The sequence below is a fragment of the Cryptomeria japonica genome, chromosome 3, assembly GCF_030272615.1.
Source record: "Cryptomeria japonica chromosome 3, Sugi_1.0, whole genome shotgun sequence".
Classification (NCBI taxonomy): domain Eukaryota; kingdom Viridiplantae; phylum Streptophyta; class Pinopsida; order Cupressales; family Cupressaceae; genus Cryptomeria; species Cryptomeria japonica.
Window position 1 is genome coordinate 668,309,499 of NC_081407.1, and position 23,906 is coordinate 668,333,404.

The following is a 23,906-nucleotide window of genomic DNA, read 5'->3' on the forward strand; positions in this document are numbered from 1 at the left end:
AACCATCAACAGAAATATGCAGCTTACCAACAGTTAGCAATCTTTGACATACTTGTCAAAGTCACTATCTTAGATTTTATCAGAATCAATCATATCTGCATTTGGATCCACCATGGTTTGGATCTTGATCAACTCATACATCCATAATAAATTTTTGTTTCCACTAGGGGCAAAATCCAAAATCCTTTTGCTAAGGTGATCTTTTGAATCTTTGAAAATCCAAAAAAATTGGAGAACTTAGAAAAACCAAAAACACCTAGGATTTTGAAACTGATAACGAGCAAACAAAGCAAAGAAAATCAAGGCATTTCATCAACAACTATTGATCAACTAACAAGTAATAAAGGATTATTAAAGATCATTCATCAAGATGATTATATCAGTTAATGACCATAATAACATGTGAATGACATGCAAGATTCAGTGTTTATATCTTGATTTTTTTACTAATCATGTACTCTATGCGACTCAAAGATGTCCATGACTAGAGAAGCTATGATGAGGCATTATTATTTTATTTTATTTTTGTCTGTGGTTTATCTCTTATTATGATATGTACTTGTTTAAGGATACGATTGACAAAAGATCAAGGAGGATGTTCCAAGTCATGCATGAAAGGGGATAATCCTTTTCTATTCTGTAAGCAATACTCAGGTCAACTTGATCCATTATATCAAGTTGCTTGTTTTAACTTTCTATATCAGAACCCATGTAAGGAATACTTAGGTCATCTTGAATCATTATGTCAAGTTGCTTGTATTTTCTTACAACATTTTAAAGCTTAGTGATGAAATCAAAGCATTGTTACAAAGATAGCATATGAAGAATGGCAGTACAATTTTTAGTTATCTCATTATTCATCTGCATTATAAGCATTCATGGTTAGTTGCATTATAAGCATATCATTTCATTATTAGATCAATAGTCATAAAAAAAGATTGAGTACACTTGGACAAACGAAAACAATTTGCATTTAATCATTATAGGTGCATTAATTTATAATCATTTTAATCATATTCTATTTTCATTTAGTTGTATATAAATCATTGCATTAAATTTGCATTCCATTAAGTGCATTTCATTAATCATGAAGTATGTCATCATTATTGTTTGCATTATCATTTCATAAAGATCATTTAGTTGCATCTTTTCACTTAGATTCATAATCATTATAAACATTACATATAAAATAAAAAACATTTCATATAGATAATTTGCATTTATATCATCAAAAATAAAAAACATTTCAAATCAATCATTCATTTGCATTTTTATATCAATCATTGCATTTTACATCATTTGCATATCATTTAAGTTAGTAATCATTTTCATTTGCATCCAAGATCATCAAAATAAAAAATCAACAAAGGCATTTATCATTGCATCATCATATATAGATCATCATCCATCTAATCACTACATCTATACAATCCATGCATATAGATCATCATCCATCTAATCACTACATCCATATAATCCATGCATATAGATTATCATAAAAAGAGAGAAACATGCATATATATATCATCATCTATCTAATCACTACATCCATATAATCCATGCATATAGATTATCATCAAATAGAGTAACATGCATAATAAAGATCATCATCATATAGAGTTCATGTCTGCATATAGATCATCATAAAACAATAAAAGTCCAAGTATACAATGATATCAAATAAACAATACAAATGCTCCAAATCAAGTCATGGTTGTCCTTTACCACTACCACCTGACTGTATCCATCTCTGTGGCTGTGGGAGAGAAGATCCTCCAGATGCCTATCTCCTATGCTCACCATTCCTCTGGGGAGGTCCCATGACCCTACCACTGCTAGTGTCCATCAACACGGTGGTATGATAACTACCTGCTCTCTAGCTCTGTGCAACTACCTCCTCATATCGTCATCACCAGTGGGAAGTCTCCTTCCCAACCAAAACTAATGCTCTCACAGTATCAGCTGAGAGAGTACTTGATCCAACCTACTGAATGTGATCAAGAAGGCCCTGAGTATCCTGTTGTCTCCTAACAACTCTATCCTTCTCAGTCATAAGAGTCTGCACCTATTCTTGAAGCTACTCAATCTATTATCTCAGACTGTCAATGGTATCCTACTCTGGCACACCATGCTCTGGTGCATCCTACTCTAGAATATCATGCACTAGTGCATCTTGCTCTGGCACATCCTACTATGGTGCATGAACCCAAATCCCCACCTCACCACTAACCTGTCCAACTGTTGGAGTCTCCGTCCAAGTAACTCTCTGAACCCATCATCTAATCAAGGGAACATGATCCTTAGGATCCTTGTCATCTCCACCATGTGCTACAATAACCCTAGAATCTGGCTGAATCTATCCAAAATCAATGCCTATCCAGCAACCCCCATCCAATCTAGTCACCCTGCCTCCTATCAATGATAACCCTCTAGGTGATCTCATATCCGCCCTTCCATGCTCGCTCCCAATCCCTCCAACATCCCTCCCACCCATAGAACATGCTCTCACAATCTTGCCAACCGATCCAAATGGTCCTCAATGGACTCTTAGTCAACCTCCTCTCCATCCAGGTCTCCTACCACCACCACCTCCATCCCCACCCTCACAACCATCTCCCCAACCTCCTGAGTAGCTCTGAGCTCTCATCTCTATCTCCATCTCCTAGAAACTAGATCATCTGAATCATCATCCTCATCTCCTGAGCTAGAAAGAGGATCTACTGGATCAGTAATGTGAGGAAATGGATGAGCTAATATATAATGAGCATAATTTGCAGTAACCCTAGGATCAAGAATATGCAATATCATATCATAAGCCACTCTCAAAGTAGCAACAAACTCTGCACAAGCAATCTCAAATGACATTGAAGGTCCCCAATCTCACCTATCTCTGTACTGTCAAGCATATATCGTCACACTAGTAGGCATAGGCTGGATCATCCCAAACTATCTTAGAATGCGACTAATCAACTGTCGCTCAACAATGTAAGGTGTCCAACTGATGAGATATCTACTCTGCATGATAAATGGTAAGGTTCAAGCATCATCCATCCATGGCTCACAATCAACATATGGTCTCCAAGTAATGCTATCTAATGAATCAAGCACCCAACACCAATACTCCATCTTACCTAGCTTATGCTGAGTAAGGATACCTGCATAGAAATACACATATGGTTGTCTCTCTCCATGAACTCTGTGATGGATAGGTCGAGTCACAACAATGTGCTCCCAGCACCAGATTTACAATAAAGTGCATCCTATAGATAAACTCACACTCTCATCATACACCACCCCGTGAAGATCATGATATAAATGAGCAAGCATACAAACACCCCAAGCATATCGAGTACGGTGTTGCATTATACTTAGGAGAATCTCACCCCTTCCAACAAAAAATCCTCATGATCTCATATCAAGACAAATAAATCCTCCAATCAAACTGGTAAGAATCACAGGAAGAGTCTCATAATACATCACCATATCCTCCCAATGGATCTCTCCTCTAGAGATGCTCCATTCAGCAAACACAACTCTGGAAGCCTCTATCCCAACACGATCTTGAAAATCATACTGCACTAGCTCGCTAGTCACTAGGATGTGTAGGATCCTATAGACATCCTCGAGCGTCACACTAATCTCACCAGTCGACAAGTGGAAAGTGTTATGCTCACTGTGCCATCTCTGGGCTAGCACTGTCAACAATCCTCTACTATGAATAATCTCAGACATATACAATAGATGTCATACACCACTAGCATCTATATGTCTAACCTCTGTCTGTGTCAACTCTGGCACTAAATGTCACACTGTCGGTAATTTCTCTCGACACTTGAGAACATAAAGTTTCTCCTATTTATCAAGAGAAATCAATCAATCAAACATCAAATCATCATCTATCTATCAAAATCAAACTGAAGTAATCTATGCTATCTATCTATCAAAATCAAACTGAAGCAATCTATGCTATCTATCTATCAAAATCAAACTGAAGCAATCTATGTTATATATCTATCAAAATCAAACTGAAGCAATCTATGCTATCTATCTATCAAATCAAATTGAAGAAACTTAAGCTATCAAATCATTTTAAAACCTATCAATCATGGTTTTCTATCAATCACCGAGTTCACTGAAAACTCTACTAAGCTCTTACATCAGAAACAAAATCGGTTTCTTAGAGCTACTCACACAATCTATCAAGCAATCAAGCAATCTATCAAGAAATCAAGATAATCAAGCAATCAAACCAATCAAGCAATCTATTAAGCAATCAAGCTAATCAAGCAATCAAGCCAATCAAGCAATCTATCAAGCAATCTATCAAGCAATCTATCAAGCAATCAATCAAGCAATCAACCTAATCAAGCAATCAATCAAGCAATCAATCCAACAATCAGATTAATCAACAATCTATCTATCCAACAAATCACTCAATCAAGTCCCTATTTCATCATTAATGCGAATTAAAAATGTTAAATCTAATCATCAAAGTGAATTTTAGCCTTTGCACTTATCAAAAACATCAAATTTGAGCATTTGCACTATCCTATTCAGCATTTGCAGTAAACTACAACAAATGCGCTAAATCTAAATGCATTTGCGCTAAACTAGTGCATATGCGCTATCTTTTTGAAGAAATGCACTAAATCTACAAGCATATGTGCAAACCCATGCAAAAACGCTACCTTATTGAGCATAAGTGATAACAAACAAATCATTTGTGCTAACCTATGCATAAGCACTAACATCCTTGACATATGCGCTAACAAAAATAAGCATATGTGCTAAAACATGCAAATGTGCTAATCCTAATTGCATATGCACTAAAACAAAATGCAAAAGTGCTAACCTAATGCCAAAAAATTTTGAAAAATTCAAAAATGTGCTAAAAACATGAAAATTTGCACAAAAAGTTGACAACAAAGCTCGGGATAAGATACATACCGGATACCCATACTCGGCAGGTCGCTGATAATGCCAAACATGCTCAAAATGATGGTTCTCCATGGGAATCACCATTTCACGACCTCAGCAAGAATATTTTCTCCACAAGCAGACAAGGACAACAATGAAATTAAAATTAGCCTTGGTTAATTTTATATTTACTCTTTGGAAGTGTAATTAATGCTATTCAGTGGGGCAATTTAATTTATTTTTTACAAATGAATTTAATTGACTGAATTTTTATCAATTATCATGAGATCAATCGTTCAACCAAAGTTTTCATCAATTTCATTGTCAATCTCCTGAGGGGGCACACAATGAGGATTTTTTAATCTTCGCCATGCACTCTATCAAGACTTGATTTAATCTTTGAAACAATGTTGTCTTCACATCATTTCAAAGAGGGGCAAAATGTATACACATAAAAATGGTTATGAGCAATTAAATAAATATTTTATATTTATTTAATGATTATTCTTCTATTAAATAGTTAATTTGGAAAGATTAATTTATTTAATTCATTTTTGTGTCTTTCTATTAATTAATATTCTATTAATTAATTCATTTATCTTGTTCCTCTAATTAATTTAACTATATAATATTTAATAGTTATTCTCCTATTCTATAGTCTCAAATATTAAATAATTTCTTAAATTATTTAAATCCCTTTTCCAACTCACCTTCCATCTCCACTTCATCTTCTCTTTGCCAACTCATCCAATATGTGGCTAAAGAAATTAATATTGCTTAAATATTAATCTATCATTTATCTTCAACTTCCAAAATTAATGAAAATTGTGTATGTACACATATTTCATAACCCTCTCCTATATTCTCTCCAACACCCCCTATATCTTAGGAAGTGTTATCAGTGTTTAAAAAATGGGTATTCTTTTCCAATAATTGGCTAAGTCTATGAAATTTTTGAGTCTGGTATGGCCTTGTTACTTCTAAGTGCTTTGGGTCCAAAAGAGGGTTTAGGGTTTAGATTTTAACCGCTTCCAATGTCTAAGAAAAAACCCTTATAATTCTATTTCCATGTTACTTTATTCAAAAAAAGGAGGGTTCGTTGGTCATGAGAAGTGTCCCCCCCCCACCCTTCTTTTTTTCTTCCTAGGTGGGTCTATAAGTGCATTATCTTTCTATGTCTTTCTTAAGGTTTTAATTTGTTTTAATCGGGTTCCTAACTGGTGAGCAGGTTCCTTTTTTATCTAAAGGTGCATGTGGTTTTGTTAAGCTAAGATGCTTGTGAGTTATCGATCATGAAGTAGCGAAAAGCATAGGCGGGCCCGACCAGATGGATTGACCATTGGGTAAAAGAGTGGCATCTTCATTGTGATCCAACGGCTCACGTTGATTCACTAGCCCGAGATGCACATGGTTTATGTTCTGCGAAGTAGCAAAAAGGTGGTGGGTCCCGCTAAAGGTGGCAGTAAAGGTGGTAGGTCTAGTTGGTGATGATAGAATAGTGATGAGGCACTCAGTTAGTGGGCCGCAGTGGGCCCAGGCAAGGTTGTCATAGAAAGAGTAAACAACAAGCAAGTTACTGACATCTGATGGCTCACATGGATTCACGAAGGTAAGATACTAGTAAGTTAGTCATCACGAAGTGGCGAAAATGCCAGTGCGCCCAAAGATAGGTAGGGCACAAAGTTAAAAGTTGATCAAGTCTGTTTTGATCCAACGATCCTCGTGGTTTCGTGGTTGCAAGCTAAATGAAGATTAATGTTTGCAAAATGCCAAAAAGACAGGTGGGAGTCACACGAAGGCATGATGTGTCATGATAGCTGGTGCATTTCGTAGAGCTTGATAGTGATGTGTCGAATGCCACGTGGCTCTGAAGGGTAGTTGAGGGCTCACCTTGGTGCAATCGGTAGTTATGTGCAGAATAGTGAAGAAAAACACATGGCTAACTCAGAACGGAACCCGAAGGAGTTTCCAGAGCTAATGGCTGACTACCATGTGGTATTAGTTAACCAGAGAACAAGTAGGGTAAGTGATTTCTGAATAAAGGGCCCACTTAAAAGGTTTGAATCTTGTTAAAAGGTATTCATCTCAAGGTCGATCCAATGGTTCTCGTTATTTTGTGGCCTAAAGATGCCCACGGCTTAACCTCTGCAAAATGGCAAAAACCATTAGTCGTCAAGATGAGGCGCAGTTAGTTAGTGAGATTGACGGTCTTGGTTAGAGTTAAAGACCAGGTGATTTGAGCTTGATCTAATGGTTGGTGCGACTTTGTGAAGGAAAAGTGCACGAGTGATAAAGCCTGTGAAGTGGTGAAAAGGAGGTAGGGCCCGACACTAACGCAGAGAGATCAAATGGAGATAAAGACAATGTAAGTTCTCATAATCCAATGGCCAGTGTTGCTTTGTGAAAGAAAAGAGCACACATTTTATGTTCTACGAAATAGCGAAAGAGGGAAACAGAGGAAAGACTCAAAGAAGTTATGACCCATGGAGCCAGTTTTCAATTCGATTTGGTGAATTCAATTCTGAAAAGAAAGGTGAAGCATGCGGATTTAATTTCTAAAAATTCAATACCAACTTGTCCTTTTGAGTCTACATCAACTTGATTGTTAGTATTGTTTCATTGAAGTTTGTTGTAGAGAAAATTGGTGCAGAGCGATTCTCTTCAAGGGAATAATCAGTTTTTTTGTGCTTTTCTTGATAATCCTGGTCTATTTCCAAATATTGCTATGTGAATTATTTCATTAGAGGTTTGTGCTAGTTTCTAGTGGTATAGTTGCTTGCTCAGAATGGTACCAAGAAGAGAGTTGATCGGAAAAGTCAATTATCAGGACAAGAACATCTATGATGATTTTTTAGAGCAGTTAACCATGTCTACTAATGTCGGGGCTAAGGCCAAAGAGCTTACCAAAGAACCCTTGTCTGAAAATTTGGGATGGCCTATATGATAAAGGCAATTGGTTAAGGGACCCTAAAATAGGGATATCAGGCTTACGACCATTCAAAGTTGGTTTTGGGCAGAGACATTCCCCAGCTCCTTTGAATAGCATATGGGAACTAGATGTAGGAAAGCTTGTGGTTCTAGGTGTATTCATGGATGTAGATCTATTGACCCTAATTGCACATAATTATGACCCTGTAGCAAGATGCATCAAGAACATAAAGGGATCAGTCTTGATTGAAATAAAAGATGATGAATTCAAAAACGTGTTTAAACTCAGTGAGGCCTCCAATTTGTTAGAGCCTATTGACTTTGAGTCATTAGCCCAGATTTACAATGCACAGAGGGATCATCTTAGGAGTGGCCCTTTGAAAGAGTTCTTTATTAAGATAGGGGGGTTAACAGTTGTAGGCCCCAGCACAATGGAACCATTCTCCCTCAATTTATTTACCCTAAGAGCTAAGTGTATGTATTGGGCACTATGTCAGATCTTTGGAGAAGATGTTGAAAAGAACATGCCAACCCATTACATGTTAATGATTGCACAAATTCTAAACCCATCCCTGGCCATAACATTTGATTATTCCCCATACCTTACTAATGCAATTCATAAAGGGCTAGTAGGGATCAAAAATGGTAAGGTGGATAGGCAATTTGGATGGTACTCCATGTTAATGCACATGTTCTTGTTCAAAGGTGTTGATTACTTTGCAAAGGAAATGGACTTGATCAAGGTAAAGGATAAGGAAGAGATGCCTGTTGAACTTTGGAGCACTCTCTTATCTAGGGATAGAGAAGATGCTAGTTTTCTAAAGTTTTATAGATGCTTTGCATCTAATATTAGATTTCTCTTATGCAAGGAAAACCCTAGAATTCCTAAGGCTCTTTTGGAATTCCTAAGACCTAAGGAGTTTGCAGTGGATATTAAGATTGTTCACAATTGGGGAGACATGTATTTGTACCCTATTTCTACTATTTTTAGAGTGTTTGGTTTTAGAGGTACTCCCTATTTACTGCCCTATCAGGTCCCATTAAAGATAGGGATTGTAGAAGTATTGAGACAAATTGGAGGAGTGCAAGAGGTAGAGCTAACCAATAGGGGTAAAGGGACCATTTTCCTGACTATCACCATGGCCCACTATTTTGTACTCACTAAAGGAGAATGGAAATTCTTTGAAGAATTCTTTAAGCCATATAGGCTATCAACTATAGTTTCAAGATTTGCAGACCCTGAGGATTTTTTCAATGGCGTGTTCAGAAAGAGAGCAATGTGTAGAGGTAGGCCTCACCAATTTCAGTTCCCAGAAGATTTAATTAGAAATGAATTCAACTTAGATGAGCAGGAACTTAGGAAAGAGAAGTGGGTTTCATATAAGAAAACCCTTGATTTTATCCATCAATTTGACAGTAGCTATGACCCTCTTTCTAGCTTCATGCCTTTTGAGGAGAAAATCAAATTCTTGATTCTCTATTTTGAAGACCTCATGCAGACCTTAAAAGAAAAGAGGGAGGCCATAATGCTAAATGATCCTGCTAAGGTTAAGTTGGTCTTGGCTAAGCTTGCCTTTGCTAAGGCTATCCCACCTGGTGACTATGTAATGCACAAGAAGTCAAAGTACATTGTGATGATGCCAGTGACAGATGAGCCTTCCACTTCAAAAGGGAAAAGGAAAATTGAAGATGTCATTGACATTCAGGATTCCCCTAAAAGGCAAAGAGTGGGAAAGAAAGCTAAAACTAATGAGCCTCAATATTCTCCATCTCACTCCCCTATCCACATTGGAGATGAGCAAGTAGTGGCTCAACAATTATTACAGTTAGGGAGTCTTGGTGAGATTGCCTATACCTATGAGGAGACCCAAGAGGGGATGCTTGAAGAGCCACCTAGTGCTGAAATGGATTTGACTAATGGTGAGCTAAAGGGACATGAATTAGACCTTACTATTAAACAAGCCAGTGAAGAATTCTTGGTTGATAGTAATTTTGTTAAAACAGGAGCTTTCATGCAATTTGTATGGAAGCAAAACATGGAGCAATTCAAGGTCAGATGTGAATAGAGGAAGAGTGAACAACCTCTCAAAGATACAACTCAGGTAGAAGAAGAAATAAAGCAAGAAATGATGGAAGAATTGAAGACAATCACCCCTGAGAAAGGAAGAGAAATGGTGGCAAAGGCTGGTGTGTTAATTCTCCCTGAATGGGATATAGCTTATGCTTTAGTTCTTGATGTAGTAAGGAAGGAAACAAAGCCAATGGAAGGAGTGACCTTCAACAAGTATAATGCTGCTCTTGTCATGTGGTCATTGAAAAAGGATGAAAACAAAAGGAGGAAAAATGCATTAGACTCTGGCCTCTTAGGAGGCATGATTGTTAAGAGAGTTCAAGATATAGGGGTAGTGGAAGCTGCAAGCACAGTTTTGGAAACTACAAAGTTTAATGTGGTAGTAGCAGAGAAAGAGTCACAAGAAAGAGCTAATCTCCAATTGAAGCTGGAGACTGTCTTAAAAGCTTACAATGAGGCTAAAGAAGGAATAGCCAATAGGGACAACATCATTACTAGACTCCAGAGTCAGTTGGTAGGTCAGCACCATCCAGGTGAATCCTCTACACTCATGATAGCCTCCTCTCTAGCAAAACCCCCTCCTACTAGTCCCATTGTAGAATACCCCCTTCTCCTATGCCTTCTGGTTCCCAATCACCTGAAAGTGTCCAACATGAGTTGGAAAGGTTGAAACAAGCTCAAGCCTTATTTGCAAACAAATATGAGGAGAAGGTGAAAGCCACAATCTTGAAGTTTGTTGACTCAGACAAGGCCTCCAATGTATACATAAATATGAAGAGGATTCTGGAGATGTTGATCAAATTTAGAGAAGATGAAGCCACTTTGGAACCAATCCTAAATAAATGGATGCCTAGAGGTAAGGAGTTGGAGCTCATGTGTTCATCCCATGCAGGTACAGAGGAAAATGACATCCTAAGGTCCACAAGTGAATTTATAAAAGAGATGAATATTCTCTTAGAGGAAAGGGCAGGTGTAAAAAGAAAAGCCCAACTTTATAGAAAATAATATTCAGACCATAAATTTGAAATGTTTTTAGGAGGTTTCATTGGTCCTGATCAGCTAAAAGAAGAGAAGACCTGGTTAGAAGAGGTAGACCATAATTTGTCCCTAAGGATCAATCAAATTATTAGTACTAATGACACATCCTTATTTGTCCAAACAATTGAAGAAATTGAAAAGATGAAATCTCATTACGATTTCATAGAGACATAAATTGGGCATTTAAGAGTCACTTGGAAAAAGGCTAGAAGAGATGAAACAAAAGGTTGTTAGCTTTCCTTGGCCTAGTGATGATGTTTTTTAGGAGTGGAAGGATAATTATGTGGGATAGGAAGAAGATGCTCTGGAGCAGTTACAAGAGGTTGCAACAGAACAAAAGGCACAAGAGGTCGTAGATGTTGAAAGGGACTTGTAACCATTTCTTGGAGAGTATTATGGTTTGTAAAAAACCTTTTTGAAAAGTGTCTGAAGCTTGTATGCATCCATACTATTATAAATGGATACTAGGACTAATGAAAAAGAGATCACAAGAATTTGTAAAGAAACTCTGCAGAAATTTATCTGTGTTTTTCTAGTGTTTCACAGAGAACTATCTAAGTTTTTGTAAGATTTTCCAAATTGAATATAAATATATAGACCATTAAGTTTGAGCCTAAAATCTATGTTGTCTTCTGGTATGCTTTCAAATATTTTACTGGTTTCATTTGGGTAACTTAGGGTTATTTCAATTGAACAGGGATTGTAATGCAATCTTTGTAAACATGTTTCTTAGCTTTCTTCTTCAAGAGGGGAATTAAATACACGAGAAATATTTTTATTAGTAGGTTATGTGTCAGGAACTTTGAATTTGATGAACACTTTTTAGTATAACAAGGGAGGATTCTTATACATGTCAGGCATGTATGGAGTTGGTAGAAGCCAAACTGATTGAGATGTAAAGATATGTTTAATCTTGAGGTTCTTGTTCAAAATAGATGACTTTGTAGCCTGGATAAGGCACTGGTATTTGTTAATGCTTTCTTTTCTAAAATCTCTTGAGGATCAACACTGAAAATAAGCCTAAATTTTCCTATATTTTTCAGTTTTTGTTTAAGGCAAGATCCACTTGTATTTTAGACAATGGTTACTATGGATTTTGTTTAAATGTGTGAAAGTATTCACATAAGGTACACCCGCCTGAACTTTCGATGAGTTCGAAGTGTAGAAGGTTATTAAAACCTTGTCATATGTTTCTCTAAGGTTCTTATTCCTTGATTTCTAAATTTACATACAATTATTCTTTCTCATCAAAGGGGATAAGAAGGGGATCAGAATTTGAGAACAACAGGAAGGACTTGAGTCCACTTGTCCTCTCATGCCTAAATTTCCTCCAACCATCCCTAGATTCCCTCAGTCAGCAACCTAGTCAAGGTGAGATGAGTGACACTTGTCTTCTCCTTCCCACTTTCTCTCAACCTTCACCTTTGCTCATAGCCATTCAAATCTATAGATCTGATCAAGACCGTTGATCTTAGGCACATCATCTCATCCTCTCAAATTCTATAAAATCAAGAGCTTCAATTGAGAGAGAGTTAGTCTTAAAATTAATCATATGCATCTGTGAGTTTTAATCTTGAAGCAAATAGAAAATAGCAATTAACAATTAGCATTTTAGTATAAACATTTTACCACAATCATATAGTATTGCATATCATAGCACCAATTAACTACAAGTTATCAGTCCATTCTTCATATGCCATCTTGGAAGCCATCAGTGCATTGTCTGAGAGCACACCATTTGCAACCAATAACAATGGAGTTAGGACACAATGGGACATAAGCCATGAAGGTGATATTAGTATTTTATTTCATATGTACTTCATGTAGTTTCATTGGTTGAATTTGGATTTCCTGTAAGTATTTCCATAGTTATTTTGTGAAACTAACTTATTACAGGAAGCATTCTGAGGATGAAATTCAATTCAACACAATATGATTTAAAAATAATAATTTAAACCTTGCTTAAAAGACACATGAATTGGGAAGTCATGTCAGGCCCTAAAGCGGGCCAGACTATTTTTTTTTTCATTTTCATACAACTGACTTTCAGAATGCCTCAGGAACCTTAAGCATACCTTTGGAATCGATTGACACCATTTTTGGATCATCAAACTGAATTTTGCAACTTTTAGGGACTTGCGCCACATTTTTTAATTTAATCGCGAAGATGTAATTTTGAAACTAGTCAAAACACCTTTTTGGACCTTGCAAACTGACAGGAGTGTACTTTGATATACAAACATGAACTCTACCAAATAGTTTCTCAAGATGAATCCCGAGTGAAGAAATATTAAAGGTCAAAGATGACCAGTTGGCTTTGTCGACACTGCGGACTTGATGAAGTCAATGTGCAGGCAACTCATGATGCCTTTCTTAAAAATATCAAATGATCTCCATAGACCCTCAAATATGAGGCATAGGTACCTTGAAGTACATATCAAAACTTAGAATTCTCAGTTTGACCAAAAGGCTGACTGGGTGCAAATGGTGCACTCATGAAAATAGATACTTTAACTGATGCATTAATGAAAGTACGAAACACTGAAAAGGATGGCTCAAGAAACCCTTTTGAAAACTGATCAAATGGATTGGCAAGAGCTTGAAATTTGAAACATAACTTGTCTTTGATATCAACAATAGCCCAGAAAAAACATTTTGACATGACATTCACCGGGGCAACTTTTACAGTTATACAAAATGAGGCTCTGACTAGGTCCTGAAACAGGGACTTGTCAAACCATACAAATTGCAAACAGATTGAGCTTGGAAAATTGAGAAAATGGATCATGAAGACTTTAAATGTTGCAAGGAGGCACACTTTTATGCATATAATTCAATCCACTTTGAATTTCACCATGACAATCAATGGGGAAAAATTTATAGGAGTTTGAAGTACGCTACTAAATAAAATCTGCATTTGCACCTAACATGCACTTTCAGCACACCCCTTGAAATTGGTACCTAATAAATTGATCCAAACTGAATTATAAAAGTTTCACAACACTTTATTAGCTAAATGAAAGGTGTACAACAAGTTTCCAAAGCTTTACCCCTTGATGATTAACTGGCTTCATTTTACCCCCTCTCTAACTAGGCCACCTGAATGAGATTAGATGCCTTTCTGGAAATGAAATAGAATTTTTTTTGAAATGGTCCTCTAAAATTAACTCAAATTTAATGAGTCCCAATAGTGGCTCTAACTAGGGATTGTTGATTGCAAGATCAGCACAAGAATTCAGAATCTATGGCAGAGCACACCACCCAAAAATGGAATATATCTCTTACCTTCTAAAAAACAACAGGGCACTTTATTGTAAACCAGACAACTGAAACAAAGCAACTATACAAAAATACAACTTATTCATAAAATGGCTCCTAGCCACTAAAGTTGAAACCAACTCTTTCCCTTATCAAAGATCTAATTCTCATCACTTAATAATGTAAACAATCTGAAGCAAACACTGATCATCAGAGAAATGTTTCTATTATGACACATATCTTTTAGCATGCTTTTCCAATCAGAATTATATGCATACTCATCATGAACATAATTTTGAACCTTACTTTCATGATCAACCATTGAAATGTATCCATTCTTTTCATCATCTACTAGGTGCAATAAATCAGCATCTTTAACATCCCACTCTTGAAAAAAAGAACATACCTCTGGCTCAAGAATATAATGTGAAATAAGATTTGAACAGTCACTCATCTTCGCATGAAAAATTCAAGATGGGGTTCAAAAACACTAGCAAGCAATCCATTACAAAAATCTCCATCCTAACACATGTCACTACTGCATGGAATGGTATCAACATCATGGACTAGTTCATCATTTAAAACATCTAGCTAATCAATTATTTCTTCATACAAAGGATTACAAACCAAATGAAGAATCCTCTTATGAACATTGTGACAAGGAAGTGGTTGGTCCATATCTATATCAACATTGAATAAAACATTAGAAAACCTGCTAAAGATACCATCCACCCTATCATCATAATCATCTTCATCAGACAAAGAAGAAATTTAAACTAGGCTGGAACTATCCTCAGTATTCCATGTTTCATAACCACAAAATTTCATCCTATGACAATCATTCTGAGAATCAAGATAGTCATACTTATCTTGCCACAACTGATCTTTTTTACCAATGGAACACTTATCACCAGTCAAAGAATAAAGATGAATATCACTACCATTTACTTCATCTGATGAATATCCAGCATGTTCACTTAAATTTTTTTTCATAAAACCATCTGTTAGATCAGCATGTTGTTCATCAAATGTATAAGCATTCAGTTCATAGTCCTTTTCTGAAGAATCCTCTTCACCATATTGCAGAAGGTCTTTATTAATAACTCTAAGGCTCTCCAACATTTGAACCTTCTTGTCCACAACTTCACGAGCTTTCCTAAGTTCTACAATCTTCTAAAATTGCATTGCACTTTGTTTTTCAATGTGACATTCTTAAAAAATTTATTCATCAATGTGTACTATATTTTCATTGCAATCATGTGTACCATTACAATTTTCTGAATTAACTTTGTGCACAACTTTCATATTAGAAATATTATCAACATGATTATAAGAAGTGAAATCTGAAAATACTTTTACTTCCTCTTCAACACAATTGACATTATCAATATCTAAGTGAGGATCAACCATTGTTTGCACCAAACAAGTCTTATTTTCATAGGGAATTAAATTATCGTGGTTGCCAACAAAAGTATGAACACCAAAGCTCTGAACATTACTTCTCACTTCACACCTAGTTACAACATTACAAACACTATGACAACAGACACTAGCAGATAAAAATCCTTTAGGAATACCATATCTTAAGTTTTTCTCTATGTCCATGGTTGTCACAAATGCTTGATGCAATGTCTTTGGCTCTTTATCCCTCAACCTGTAACTCATCTTACTTCCAAAGGCATCCAAATAAATCACTAAAGACATTTTGTCATTTAATTTATACCCTTGTGGGATCTCAGCCAATGCTTTGGAAAATCTGACATTGAAGGCTGGCACTAATTCACCTTCCTCAACTCTAATCTCCATCAACTTCCTTAGTGCATCATTAAAGTTTATTCTCTCAGCAAATTGCTCAAGAAAAGATGCAACTAATTCTTCCCATGAGGGAATGAAAGCTTCTTGAAAAAATGAGAACAAAATCCTAGCATCCCCCTTTTAAGCTCTGCACAAACAACTTCATGCAAACATCCTCATGACAGATTTCATAGTCATTCATTAAATCAACAAAGTTTTGCACATGCATTCTTGCTGATTGTAACTGGCCCCCATTAAAAAATGGTAAATGCTTCCTAATGTCACTTGGAATCTGATTCGGGTAACTAGGTATGCCATCAAAACAAAATGGCACATAACCTTTAATAGAGAAATTTCTACAACAATCCATTACTAGCTGCAATCTTGCTTGAATACATTCACTATTTTTAACCAATAAAAATTATTGCAACTAGAGTCTTCCTTCCCTATTACTCAAAATACTTCACCCATACCTTAACTAAAATTTTTCAAAATAGGAAATATGTGAAGTTTGAATTTCTTTTCCTTTATATGGTGACATTTTCAACTAATAAGGAACAAATAATTACCTCAACAATGAGGAATACCTAGTAAAATAATTTTGTTGTTGCTACTGCTCTGATATTTGGTAAGATCTTTTTGAGATCTTCTAACATTATACATTGATCTTCATATAGAGTTGCCACCTCCTCCACGGAGGAAAATATCTTCAATAAATTATGTGGGATCTACAATCATAAAACCCCAAGCAGCTGCTAAATCTTTGATGCGAGTTCACCAAATCTTTTAATTTTTTAACAATAATGCACACTGGTGTAGAGATCTTTCAGAGTTGCCACTCACTACTGTGAGAATTTATAGAATCATTTATAAAACATGACAAGATTTGGACTTACACAAAGATAAAAGGACAACATATTTACAAGCATTTTATGTCTCTTTCCTCAAATGAACATGGCTGGACTAACTGGCTTTAATTTGACAAAAATTTTACATCACCAATCCCGAGTAGAGTCGCCATTTTTGTTGTTCATCAAATCTTATTAACCCAAGATCATCTACAAATCAATCTATGTGAAAGCCAATCTCAATCAATTAAACACTTCAGGGCTTAGACAACATAACATAGGATCCTAATGATCCTCCTACACTTCTGGTTCTACTTGACCTAGCGGTGACACCCTTTGATGCATTGAATCAAATTCATTTACCTACAGATGACAACATCAATAAAGGTAGAGAGATCTCATAAAAGGTTCAAAAAACAAGGAGGGTATTGCAGATGGGCTAGATCTACACTTACAACTCAATAATGTTTTGAAACATGAGATGGATGGACACTAGCATAGAATAGAAAACTAAAGATATTTTGATTTTGGATATTTAAATGATCTCTAAGAATTCCCAGAATTGCACGACCAGTGCCTTATCCAAGGGAAAGAGAGTCATACATCAGACTACAAATAAAAACACTCATTACAAATCCATCTTCATCATGAAATATTCCTGCATTAATGCCTTGCATAAATGCATTACTAAGCTTATCCACATAAAATATCAGATCTAGAAACATGAACCCTATTTTATTAATGTTTACTCACAGAGTTTAAAATCTTCCTTGAAGATTACCTACAAACAAGCATTACACTCACAGACACAACTAATCATGACAAACTTAATCCTCCTTAAGAGTCAAATTATAATAAAATGAAGATACATTTCAGAGACAAATTGTGTATGAATTTGTGCATGCCTTACATACACAAGAACCTGCAACAAATAACACCTATAGCATGAATCATACTCTATTCTATGGAAAAAGACATTACCCTATACAATTTCGAAGAGAACTTAGAATTAGAAGCCATGAAATCTGGAGCACTTCCTCCAAAATTTTGGAACCCTTCCAATTGAGAAGAAATGGGAATAAGAAGAGGAGGGAAAAAAAATCAGATTTGCATAACACACTACCATCTTCTTTCCCTAACCAAATATTTTCCTTTCTCCTTCACGTGGAAACTCCTCTCAAAATATCTGACTTTTGTTGAAACAAATTTCATAATTGCATTCCTCATCCCAAGAGCTTTCGAGTGATATATAATACTTGCTATTTCGAGCATAAATAACCTCTCAGGCGAATTAAACTTGGAATGGAGACCATGTTTTAAATTTTTGCATTTTACATTATAGTCTGCACTATATATTTAATTTTGATTTTTGAATCCATTTTTTGGCCTAACACCCTACCACATGGTAGCCTGTGATTCACTGATAGGGTCCACTAGGCACCACCTCGGATGACACCTCATAAATCTACCACTTGTCTGCCTCATCATCACCACTGGACTGGCACTAGACTGCTTGCTTGTCACCACCTCAGCTGCCACATCAGTGGGACCCGTCAGCTAGACCTCCACTTAGACCTGCCATGTTACCTTTCACCATTTTGTGAAGGGTAACGGGAATGCATCTTTGGCTTACAAAACCACGTGCACCATTGATCTTCATGGAACTTTCTCACTCTTTAATCTTTCATGATGGGTAAGTTTCGATCATCTTCCCTTCGCGAATCAATGCGCACCGTAGATCTTTGATGAACTTGCTCACCAGTTAAGCCACCCTTCCTCTATAAATATCACCTTGAGAACTGTGCCCATATGGGTGGGGTCCACCTAGTCACCACTTGGCCTCCTTGGTTACCTCGATAAATGTGCCTTTGTGCATGGGGTCCACCTAGTCACCACTTGGCCTCCTTGGTCACCTCGAGAAATGTGCCCACATGTGTGGGGTCCACTTGGGTGCCCAACCAGCACCATCCATCAAAAGCCTCAATCTTTTGACACTATACTTGCATGGGGCTCTAGTTTTAAATACCAAAAAGTTTTCTCGCGCAGCCAATGTTGGACTAAAATATTTTGCCTAGGACTGCATTTTGAAGGTTTTACCTTGAGTTTTAATGGCTCCTTCACATTGTTTGGGATTTTCTGAGGCCATCCAAACACCACCCATAGCAAGGAATTTACCTTACACTAACCAATGTGCATTGGTTAAATTTTATTGCTGCCCTTTCACCATTCATGTGAAGGGGAATTCTACCAAGGATGTTCCACACCACACTCCACATAGGATGAGAGAGACCATGCAGAGGGGAGAAAATATTTGCAGATTGCATTTGTTTAAATTTGTAATTGTCTCTTTCTCCATCATGCTCTGTGTAGGGTTTCCACTAGGATTTACCATCTGCAGTTGCAATTTCTTTAAAAGTTGCTTTAAGACAGTTAACCTCCACGTTGAATTTGGCTTTTACCTGCCAATGCATTTGCTTGAAAGTTTCTACTGTTCAAAAAAAACCATGTAGAGGGGGAGATTGGGCTTTTACACCTGTTGATTGCATTGGCTGTAGTTTATAATGTTGTTGTTGCATGCCTCCCTTTCAACGTAGAGGATCCACGCACAAGAGGAGGATGCTAGGAAGCGTTGGATTTTGGCATAGCATCTTCCAACTACAATTTACTTTGAAAGTTTCTGCAACTTTTTCAATTCCATGTTCCACATTGGGCTGCCATTATTGCATTTGTTGAAGTTTGAAATTGTTGAAGTTTAATGCCTCAATCTGCATTTGTTTAGAAACTTCTCTGCTTCTCAAAAAGAACCATGCAAAGGGGGAGGTATTTACAAGTTTTACTTATGCCAAATACATTTGTAGTTGTTTGAAGCTTCTTCGCACTTCCACCTACTGCGTGGGAGGAGGATACTGGTTCTAAACCAGACAATTGCATTTACTTTGGAGTGTCTTGATGGCTTTTCAACCACCATTTGTGGCAAGAAAGGAGAATGTTGGTATTAGCTTGGAAGTTTGTGTTTATTGCCACCACAACAGGCACCTTTGCTGATTGTGCATGTCTCACATTTATTCCTAGTTCCATTGCAACAAGCTCTACAAAATTCATCGTAGTAGGCTAGAATTCTAAACTGAACGGCTCACCAATATTCAGAAGGATATCTTTCAGAGTGTCAATACCTTCACCAACTCTCTTTTCCAGTTCTACAAGAGTCATCCCATCAAAAATGTCAATAATCTTATCACATGAAGACCATACTGTTCTCTTTGGCCTTGGCCATGCTTTTGAGTTTTTAATTAAATCATACAACATATGTGTATACACATAAAAATGGCTATGAGCAATTAAATAAATATTTTATATTTATTTAATGATTATTCTTCTATTAAATAGTTAATTTGAAAAGATTATTTTATTTAAATCATTTTTCGTGTCTTTCTATTAATTAATATTCTATTAATTAATTCATTTATCTTGTTCCTCTAATTAATTAAATATCTAATATTTAATAGTCATTCTCCTATTCTATAGTCTCAAATATTAAATAGTCTCTTAAATTATTTAAATCCCTTTTCCAACTCACCTTCCACCTCCACTTCATCTTCTCTTTGCCAACTCATCTAATATGTGGCTAAAGAAATTAATATTTCTTAAATATTAATCTATCATTTATCTTCAACTTCCAAAATTAATGAAAATTGTGTACATACACATATTTCATAACCTTCTCCTATATTCTCTCCAACACCCCCTACATCTTAGGAAGGATTGGAGTGCACTTGTCCTATCATGCCTAAATTTCCTCCAACCATCCCTAGATTCCCTCGTCAGTAACCCAGTCAAGGTGAGATGAGTGACACTTGTCTTCTCCTTCCCCCTTTCTCTCAACCTTCACCTTTTCTCATAGCCATTCAAATCTATAGATCTGATTAGGACCATTGATCTTAGCCACATCGTCTCATCCTCTCAATGTCTATAAAATCAAGAGCTTCAGTTGAGAGAGAGTTAGTCTTAAAATTAATCATATGCATCTGTGAGTTTTAATCTTGATGCAAATAGAAAATAGAAAATAGCAAATAGCAATTAGCATTTTAGTATAAGCATTTTAGCACAATTATGTACTATTGAATATCATAGCACTAGTTAACTACAAGTTATTAGTCCATTCTTCATATGCCATCTTGGAAGCCATCACAATATGATTTAAAAATAACAATATAAATCTTGCTTAAAAGACACATGAAGTGGCAAGTCAGGTCGGGCCCCAAAGTGGGTCCGACTAAATTTTTTTTTGTTTTCATGCAACTAACTTTCAAAATGCCTCAGGAACCTTAAACAAAGCTTTGAAATCGATCGACACCATTTTCAGATCATCAAACTGAGTTTTGCAACTTTCAGGCACTTGCACCACATTTTTGCATTTAATCACGAAGATGTAATTTTGAAACTCATCAAAACACCTTTTTGGACCTTGCAAACTAACAGGTGTGTACTCTGATATACAAACATGAACTCTGCCAAATGGTTTCTCAAGACAAATCTCGGGTTAAGAAATATTAATGGTCAAAGATGACAACTGGCTTTGTCGACACTATGGACTTGATGAAGTCAATGCACAGGCAACTCATGATGCCTTTCTTAAAAATATCAAACAATCTCTGAAGACCCTCAAATATGAGGCATAGGTACCTTGAACTACATATCAAAACTTAGAATTCTCAGTTCGACCAAAAGGATGACTGGGTGCAAATGGTGCGCTCATGAAAATAGCTACTTTAACTAATGCAACAATGCAAGTACGGAACACTGAAAAAGATGGCTCAAGAAACCCTTTTGAAAACAAATCAAATAGATTGGCATGACATTCACCAGGGCAACTTTTACACTTATGCAAAATGAGGCTCTGATTAGGTCTGAAATAGGGACTTGTCAAACCACACAAACTGTAAACAGATTGAGCTTGGCAAACTGAGCAAATGGATTCATGAAGACTTGAAATTTTGCACGAAGGCACACTTTTATGTATATAATTCACTCCACTTTTAATTTCACCATGAAAATCAATGGGGAAAAATTTATAGTAGTTCAAAGTAGGCTACTAAATAAAATTTGTATTTGCACCTAACATGCACTTTCAGCTCACCCCTTGAAATTGGTACCTGATAAATTGATCCAAACTGAATTTTTAAAGTTGCACAACACTTCATTAGCTAATTGAAAGGTGTACAACAAGTTTCCAAATCCTTACCCCTTGATGATTAACTAGCTTCATTTTACCCCCTCTCTAACTAGGCCACCTAAATGAGATTAGGTGCCTTTCTGGAAATGAAATAGCAATTTTTTTGAAATGGGCCTCTCAAATTCACTCAAATTTGATGAATCCCAACACAAAGTTCATAAGTTTCTTCATAGAGTGACAAATCAATTTTACATGGTCATATGCTGATATGCCTTAACTGGATCCAGATTTAGTAATGCATCATTTGACAATTAAATCGGGGACAAGACTAGTAAAACATAAATTAAGAAAGATGCATCCACAAGTGGAGTTATTAGTCAAAGAAGAGCTTGAAAAATTATTGGATGTCAGATTCATACACCCAATTGATTATCCTGAATGGATCTCCAACTTAGTACCAGTCAGTAAGCCAAATCGTAGCATCGAAATATGCACATATTTTAGAGACATCAACAAATCTTGTCCTAAGGATGATTTTCCATTGCCAAATATTGACCTAATCGTAGATCTCACTGCAAGTCATGTAATGTTATCTTTGATGGATGGGTTCTCTCACTACAATCAAATCAAAATTGCATCTGAGGATCAACATAAAACAACATTTACTTGTCCCTAGGGAGCTTTCTGCTGGAATGTCATTCTCTTCGGGCTAAGGAATGCAGGCACTACATATCAAAGAGCCATGACTACTATTTTTCATGATCTCATACATGTAATGGTAGAAGACTATGTTGATGACCTCTTTGGAAAATTAATAGACAGAGATACATATTTGGACATACTTTCAGTCATTTTTGATCGGTTGCAAAAAAAAAGTAAGATTAAACCCCAAGAAATGTGTCTATGGAGTAACCTCCAGGAAGCTCCTAGGATTCATTGTCTCAAAAAGAGGAATTGAAGCTGATCTAGCAAAAGTCAAGGTGATCCTAGAAATGCCACCACCAAGAAATATCAGTCAACTTTGATCTTTACAAGGAAGACTCTAGTCCATATGAAGATTCATAGCACAACTTGTTGATAAATGTCATCCTTTTCAACAATTGCTACACAAAAGCATCAAATTCAAATGGGATGATAATTGTTAATAGGATTTTCAGATACTCAAAGATTATCTTCTGAATCAACTAATCTTGATGCCACTAGTTCCATAACAACCCCTATTACTCTGCATGTCAGCTACATAAATAGCACTTGGGGCACTCTTAGCACAACAAGATGTCAAGGCTAGAGAAAAGGCTGTCTACTACATCAGTCATACTTTGGTAGGCTATAAACTAAATTACACACCAATTGAGTGTCGGTGTCTCATTGTGGTCTTTGCTTCATAGAATTTACGACACTACATGCTAACTCATAAAACTAAGTTGGTCACAAGGATCGATCCATTGAAATACCTTCTTAATAAAGCGATGCTGACTAGTTGACTAGCCAAATTGGTGATGCTCTTGAGTGAATTTGACATTGAATATGTAGACAAAAAAGCAATAAAAGGACAAGCTATTACAAATCAGTTAGTAGATGCTCCTATGATAGATGATGCTCCTGTAGCTTCAGAATTTCTAGATGAATCCATCTTGATGGTATCACACATGAATCCTTGGAAATTGTACTTTGATGGCTCATACACACAACATGGTGTAGGCACTGGCATCGTTTTCATCACATCTGAAGGAGATTCCATACCAAAATCATATCAATTATCATTTTCTTGCACTAATAGCATAGCAGAATACGAGGCATTAGCAACTAGATTACGAATTGCAGTTTAGTGGAAGATCCAAGAGCATAATGTTTTTGGGGACTCTCAACTTGTAATTCA